Genomic DNA, 7,467 nt, shown 5'->3' on the forward strand with positions numbered 1-7,467 from the left:
GACAGTTTCCACATGACCGGGATTGGATGGCGGTCGGTACCCCTAATTGCAGATAATAGTTAATTATAAACATTCAATAAATTTAAATTCTAAACTACCCAACTTTAAGAATATAAAACTAGAAATCCAACTTCAAACAACTAGCAAAAAACGTAGCATTACCTGCTTATAATCAACGATAGGTGGCTCCGAAGTGTCCAGTGGCTTTGATCTTGGAAGGAGCTTTATCTTAGGCCGTTCGACTACTTCTGTAGGTATCACAGGTTGCATTTGTGACCCACCCAATTTACATTCAGCAGAAGCTGGACGAATCACCTCACGGTTGAATGATAAATTTGGCTTTTTAGCTTCAGTGTATAGTACATTTGGGGCATCACCATTTCCTTATAATACACATTCCCAGTGCCCAAATTTTCATCCTCAACTACTCGACCCTTCTCCTCATACCTCCCCCTCATTCGATTAAAATCACCCTTATCATTCTCCACTCCGCTATACGAATTCGACCGAAAATCAGTATCATCCGAGAACCTAATAACTTCAACATCATGGATTTACAAACCATATAAACAAACATTCACAAACTATAGCTATATTCACAAATTATATTCTACCCAATCTAGAGTTAATGCAAAACTAGGTAAAAAAAATCGACTTTATAGAACAACCTCATACTTAGAATGAGAAACCCACACAAATCCAAAGAAGAAGAAGAAACACGTACCTTGATGTGAGAACACACAGAAAACCTATTCACATCAATTTTAAAAATATAATGAATAATGTTACTTCATTTGAGCTCAATAGCTAAACCCATCGAAAAAAATACTATCTTTAAAATCAAAATTGAGAACGAGTTAGAGTGGAAAGAGACACATGAGTTAAAGGGAAAAAAAAATTACCTTTGATTGATGGCGTTGAAAAGAGAGACCCAATTTGGAGAGAATATATGCGTTGAATTTCCTGAAAAAGAACACAAATTTGAAGGTGAGCTAGAGAGCTAAGTGTTTGTGAGATATTGAAAATTAGTTGAAGGAGTGAGCTGAGGGAGATGACCTTGCCTCCCTCTTGTTGTAGTTGTGTGAGTGACCTAAAATTTTTAGACTACGTTATTTTCTTTTGTGGGGGTACTAAAACATTTTTGGCGTTGGTGAGAGTTTTCCAGGTCCATTTCGGGATGATGGTTGCCAAATCTCTAGAAATAGTCGGCATACAAGAAATATCCGTCAAAAGTGTACAATAGTTATTAACCGTCAGATATATCGACGACATAAAATAGAGGGATGTCTGTCGAGTAAGAATTTTTATTAACAAAATGGAAAATAACTAATCCGATGGGCATTATTTGGTGGCCAACTAGCTAGAACCATCGGAAACATCCAACAGATCATAGCCGTCGGCGTACCTTTATTAGGTCTGTCGGGTAAACTCAATTTTTGGTAGTGAAATCTCTTTAACATCTAGTCTCTACTTACCATCATATGAACAACATAAAAGCACAACATATCATGTTTCTACTGAAAACACAAATTCTAACTCACCTTGTTGAAGAAATACGAAACAAAGACAATAAAAATAATATTTTATTTTTCTTATTTCTTTTTGGCTTCTTCTTCTTCCTCCTTTTTTTTTGTTCTTGGAGGCTAGGGTTTTCAAAAAATAGAATCCCTTTTTCAAATTTAATTAAAACCTAAATATTAAAACACTTTTTCTTGTCATTATGGACCTCCAAATGTTGCAAAAGGGGCCCAAAATCCATATGCCAACATTGTTTGGATTTTCTTACTAATGTGGGCTAAAAATATTGGTTTTTAAACATATTACAACTACATATATTTTATTTAAACAATTATATCAATATGAAAAATGCGGGTGTTACAATTGATGAAGGTAGTTTGGGGATTCGTAGACTCATGCAAATGAATTATGCAGTACTGATGAAGTTGGGAAGTCAAGCAGCTAGGGAGAAAGTGATTTTGCATTATTCATGAAAGCAAAATATTTTAATCTAGATGGAGAGATGAGTGAATCCTACAAGCCCACTTCTATTTGGCCTTGAATCAAGAAAGTTTTAATTGACATATCAAAGAGAATGCAATAGGTTTTGCTACTGGAGAAAAGGTCGATATATGGAGAGACAATTTTCTAGGAAATAAATCCTTGAAGAACTTGCTTAACATTAGCTCTATGAACTTGAAGGGTTGTTGGGCAAAAGAGTGTGATTTGTTGGAAGGAGATAACTGGCACATTCCTGATGCAGTACAAGCGGTAATGAATAGTGTCAATAAAAGCTCGACATCAGTACTGAAATGTAGTGCTGATTTTGAAGGTTATGTCATATGGTGTCCTGACTTGCAGTGTAACTTTTCAGTGAAGTTTGCATATGAAGAGATTCGGTCAAGAAAGCCGGTGGTTGAATGGTACAAGACTATATGGAGTGGATGTATCCACCCTCGTACACCAGCACTAGCCTGAAAAATCATACAAAGGGGAATAACAACTGATGATCATATACAACAAATGGGTATTCCTTTATCCTTTTGTTGTCAATTGTGTGGAGCTGAGACTGAAAATAACAAGCATCTGTTCTAGCAATGCAAGTTCTCTAAATAGTTGTGGAGTTGGATCAAACAGGTTTTTCACATCAGTAACTGCCATTGATAACCTACACGACGTTCTGAAGCCTAGTCAGAGATGGAGTTCTAGGATAAAAGATTTGTGGAAATATGGTATTGCTTTATGTCTAGTGAGCATCTGGAAAGAAAAAAATAAGGTTCACTTTGATGGTAAGAAACCTAGGCTTGTGGACTGCAAACAGTATGTAAGACTACAACTCAAGATTATATGTAAACTTGTTGGGGATTATACCAATACCAATCGATTCCCCCACTACATAGATAACTTCGTATATGGAAACAATTCAACTCCGGACAAAATCTAAATATCACAAACTACCTATACTAACATGCCCAACTCGCTAAACAACTATCAACAACAAATAATAATGCAAAGTAGTAAAGGCAAACCACAAAACAAAGATTTACCGTGGTTCGGCCAATGGTGCCTACTTCCACAAGAGCTAGTTCTTTATAAAAGGAAGGAAGATTACAATCACTCCTTGCAGTCTCTCACCTTACTAGATCACTCTTATCTCTTTACAGGGTTGTATCTTTGTAAATGTTATCTCTCAATCTTGATAGCTTTCAAGATTGGGTTTCTCTCCCTTTGTTTTAGTCTGGATTCCAATCCTTCTGACTTGGTTAGTTAGGTTTCCAAAACCTTGATTTTGGTTTTATCTCCAAAAAACCAAATTTCGCGGTTACTGTAGCGAAGCCCACGAAAATTAGAGCCGCCCCTTTGGCTGGGTTGGCCAAAAACTTGGAGGCTGGAAAAGGTGCACCCCTTTGAGCTGGTCGCCTTCCACTTGGAGACCTGCGGCATGGGCGCAGGTGCGCTACTCGAGCCGCGATCGGGCTTTGACATATTCAACGCTTGAAGCTCCGTTTCTCTCGACTCTGTTTCTCTCCTCATGTGAGGGATAACTCCAACGATCTCCCCTCTCCGAGCGGTGAGGGGGATACCTCCATGCAATTTCAAATCAGCAGAGGAGTGCGCTACCATTTCGGCGGTAGCACAACAAATATCAAACTTACCTTCGGTAAGACTTTAGTCATCATATCCGACCCGTTCTTGTCGGTATGGATCTTCTCGATACACAAATGCTTGTGGCGAGTACTTCTCTAATCCAATGATAACGCGCGTGTATGTTCTTGGATCTAGAATGAAAACTCGGATTCTTGCCCAAGTGGATGGCGCTCTGACTGTCACATAGAACTACAAACTGTTTCTGCTTTAGCCCTAGTTTGTCGAAGAACCTCTTCATCCATAACATCTCTTTGCAACACTAAGTGGATGCAATATACTCGGCTTCTGTAGTGGAGAGGGCAACACACTTTTGCAACTTTGATTGCCAAGAAACTGCTCCCCCTGCAAAAGTAACCAGATAACCGGCGGTGGACTTCATCGAGTCAACATCACCTGCCATGTCTACATCAGTGTAGCCTTCAAGTAAGGGCTTACTTCCACCAAAACACAAACATGATTTGGAAGTGCCCTTGAGATATCTCAATATCCACTTAATACCTTCCCAATGTTCTTTACCCGGATTTGACAGAAATCTGCTTACAACCCTAACGGCGAAAGCAATATCCGGTCTAGTACACACCATGGCATACATCAAACTGCCCACTGCGGATGCATAAGGAATCTTTTCCATCTGACTCTGCTTATGCTCACCCTTAGGACACTTCTCTTTGGTCATGCGGAACTGGCCACCAAGCGGACAATTGATCGGCAGCGATCCATGTTGAATCTCTTCAACACGCTTCTACCGATGTAGCTTTCTTGAGAAAGCCACAACTTCCACTCTTTCGTCACGAGTGATCCATCTGCATCTAGGGGTGGGCAATGGGCGGGTCGGGCTAGCCCGACCCTAAACATTTAAAGCCCCTTCAAATATTAGGGGCGGGTCAACCCGACCCTAAAATCGATATAGGTCGGTCGGGGGTAGGGTCACAAGTCTAAATCTCGAGCCGACCGACCCTAGCCCTCTTTAAGGGCTTTAGGGATTAGCTTTAGGGCGGGCCTATATATTTTTTTTTTTTACTACATCAGTTTTAAAACTCATTTATATTACAAAATGTACAATAATCTACAAACTCAAAGTCCAACCAATCTAGTAATAATAATCGTATAAGTCCAAAAATTTAAAATGCATATCCACAATCTAATGAACTGAAGTACATCGAGGAGTTGAAATTTGTTCTTCCTTGTACTCAAACCTCACTAAAATTACATTTAACATTGAAATACATAGACAAATAATTATATTATCATTTTAAAGGAAGAAGTAATAGATATAAAGAAGAAACATAATAGTTTTGGTTAAGGGTCATGGAAGTTGTTAAACTATTTGTAATATCATAAATTATTTCTATAATAGATTCAAACAAATATAATATTACCTTTCTTCTAATTTAAAAGTGATTCAAGCTTTGTATATGGAAATGAAAATATTGGCTTTTGAACAAGTGATGGAGAAAGGTTTGAGATTACAAATGTCATTTTTCTGACAAAGGTTGTTTTTTGGTTTCTATGTTACAAAATGTGCGCTCGTATTTTGCTTTAATGGTGTGAAAAGAAACTTTTAGTTTTAGACTTGACTTGGATGTGAATAAAAATATAATTTATAAGAAATAAGTGAGAAAAGAAATTGAGAATAATAAGTTATGGACTTTGACTTGATGATCAAAGGAATAAAGTCTTATTTTTTATTAGGCTAGTGCTCATTGTTCTTCATGGCACGCTAAGTTGACAAGTTTTTGTTATATAAGACAAGTTATTGGAAGTACCCTTGGGTGTAAGTGATAAATTATAAAGGACAATGTTATTTTAATTGAAAATATTTAACAAAGAGTTGGACAATTATGGTATGTGTATTTATAGTGAAAGTGTGAAACAGGGCCGGTTAGGGCTTTGTTAGGGCTTGGTTAGGGTCGGGTTAAATTCGGACTAATGAGGGCTGAATTAGGGTCGGGCCTATGTTTTAGAATCTTAGCCTAGCCACCGCCCTAGAAGGCATTAGGGGGGCGGCCCCTAAACTCTGTGAGGGCTTTAGTTGTGAGGGCTTTATAGGGCTTAGGGTCGGGTCGGTCAGGGCCGGGTTAGGGTCGTTAGGGCCAAATTCCCACCCCTATCTGCATCCCAAGTATCTGCTTTGCCTGACCCAAACCCTTCATCTCAAAGGACTTACTCAAGTCTTTCTTCAGCTTGGATATCTTGTTGATGTTTGGGCCAACTATCAACATATCATCCACATACAGCAATAGCACTATGAAATCCCCATCTGGAAATCTCTGAACAAATGCACAATAATCGGAAGCAGACTTCTTGTATCCTTGCTTCGCCATAAAGGAGTCAAACTTTATGTACCACTGTCTTGGTGCTTGCTTCAACCCATACAAGCTCTTTATCAGCTTGCATACTAGGTGCTCCTTGCCTTTGACCTCAAACCCCTCTGGATGGTCCATGTAGACATCTTCTTCAAGGTCTCCATGAAGAAAAACTGTCTTAACATCTAGCTGCTCAACCTCTAGGTTCATACTTACGGCCATACCTAATACCACCCGGATAGAAGTCATCTTCACTACAAGAGAGAAAATCTCATCAAAGTCAATCCCTTTCCTTTGACCGAATCCCTTCACAACAAGGCGAGCTTTGTGCCTTGGGTGAAGATTGTTCTCCTCATGCTTGACTTTGTATATCCACTTATTCTTGAGAACTTTTCTCCCTGTGGGTTTCTCAACTAACTCATAAGTGTGAATCTTATGCAAAGAATTCATCTCGTCATGCATGGCCTTCAACCACTTTTCTTTATGCGTACCTTCAAGTGCCTCTTGATAGTACATAGGTTCTCCACTATCCGATAGTAAGCGTCGCATTATGTGGTGGATACCTGGTTGAAGCTAGTCTCCCTCTGTCGGACCTCCTTGCCCCATCTGGCGGTGCCTCGGGAGGATGCACTTCCGCTGCTCTCGGTGGTGGTTCATGCATCTCATCTGCATCTTCTATACCAATAGGTTCTATCCCATCATGAGCAATAGGATTCTCATCATGAGCTTCAAACTCATGGTTCTCTACATTCTCAATGCCTTCTGCACGTTCCACAGTAGGAACTTCTGGTTCTGAATCAACAAGATTATTGGTGAAAGCCTGTAGCTTCTCACCCTTCTCAAAGTCTGCTATGGTTTGGTCTTCTAAGAACACAACATCTCGACTTCGGATTACCTTCTTGTAAATCGGATCATAGAGTTTGTAACCAAACTTTTCATCTCCATAACCCAGAAAAATGCACTGCTTGGCTTTGTCATCAAGCTTGGATCTCTCATCCTTCGGAATATGCACAAATGCCCTGCACCCAAATACCCTCAAGTATCCATAATCAACATCTCTGCCTGACCATACTCTCTCTGGATAATCACTATTTAGAGGCTTTGCGGCGGCGACAGGTTGATCACATGCGGTACTGACGCATTGCTTCTACCCCGGTAGCTTCTAGGTAACTTAGAGTGAGATAGCATGCATCTCATCCTCTCTATAATGGTACGGTTCATTCTCTCGCTATTCCATTCATTGCGGTGTCTTGGGAACGGTGCGCTCATGGCCGAATCCCATGACTCGGCAATACTCTTCAAATGGCCCAATGTACTCACCCCCATTCTCGGCGAATACACTTCAACAACTTCCCGGTCTCTCTTTCCACCATGTTGTGGAATTTCTCAAACACGCCAAGTACTTCATCCTTGGTCTTTGGACTATAGGCCCATATCTTTCTTGGCGATCATCAATGAATGTCAAGAAGTACGAAAACTCCCGGTGGGACTTTACTCTCATAGGACCACATAAGTC

Source organism: Coptis chinensis, chromosome 6 (genome assembly GCF_015680905.1).
Source record: "Coptis chinensis isolate HL-2020 chromosome 6, ASM1568090v1, whole genome shotgun sequence".
Lineage (NCBI taxonomy): Eukaryota > Viridiplantae > Streptophyta > Magnoliopsida > Ranunculales > Ranunculaceae > Coptis > Coptis chinensis.